The sequence below is a fragment of the Myotis davidii genome, unplaced genomic scaffold (genome assembly GCF_000327345.1).
Source record: "Myotis davidii unplaced genomic scaffold, ASM32734v1 scaffold1240, whole genome shotgun sequence".
In the NCBI taxonomy this organism is placed as follows: domain Eukaryota; kingdom Metazoa; phylum Chordata; class Mammalia; order Chiroptera; family Vespertilionidae; genus Myotis; species Myotis davidii.
In genome coordinates this window covers 101,631-102,542 of record NW_006292285.1, presented here as the reverse complement: position 1 = coordinate 102,542, position 912 = coordinate 101,631, and the positions used below count along the sequence as shown (strand labels likewise).

The 912-nt window shown below is 45.2% G+C and overlaps 1 pseudogene; it reads right to left on the bottom strand.

Annotated features, from left to right (window-relative positions):
• Positions 1-200: 200 nt before the first annotated feature.
• Positions 201-912, bottom strand: part of LOC102752566 — a 37,298-nt pseudogene continuing 36,586 nt past the window's right edge.

The window sequence follows — 912 nt, the reverse complement described above, 5'->3', positions numbered from 1 at the left end:
GAGAATTTTTTAATAATGAGGGATTCTGTATAAACCATAAAGCACCAACAATATGATGCAAAAGGGTTCAGAAGCTCTTCTTTAATGTGTTAATTTTAAAAAGCTTTCCATTGTCCTAATCATCGCTTCATAGAATTTATCAACAGATGTTGGCTCAGGGAACGTAGAGAAAACCCCGCTTAGTGACTCCACAGCCTTACCTCTGTGCTCTGTGCTCTTTCTTTGCAAAGATTTTTAACTAGAGCAAGCGGGTTGTTTTCATGGGCTAAGTATCGAAGGTCAAAGTAATATTTGGCATAGAGACTGGCAGGAACAGTAGTATCATAGTCAATGAAACTTAAAAAATGCATTTCTATCTCATTCCTAGGGGAGGAGGAGGAGACAAAACCGACATAGAACATTTTAGTCATCTGGGCTACCTTAAAAAACATCACTCTGAGCTACGATGACGACTCTAAATTATGTTTTGAAACAAGTAAAGGTCACCCAGCTGTACTAAGACTCTAACCATCAAACCAGGTGCAGCTCTTTGAGGTCCCTCCTGCATCCCAGCACTTGGGGTTGGGAGGAGTGTGAAGAGGTGACCGCCCCCGTTTGCTCTCCTGCTGCTGACTTGGGGGCTCAGAGTCCCTTGAGTGTGGCTGTGGATTCGTGCTCCTGGCTCACTGACCAGGGCCCGCTGTAGTGTTCAGATGAAAGGAGTGATGTAGGCTGCTCGTGGGCCCTAACCAACTTGCAGGCATTTTCACCAGGCCCACCACAGGAAGGGGCCTGTGGAAGTAGAGAAGTACCAACAAATGAAGTGAGCATATCACCACCGCAGCGAAGGGATCCATGGGAAGCCACCACTACTATCTGAAGGGGGCAACACTCTTGAGGCAATGAGGATTCATCGAAAATAAATAAATAAAT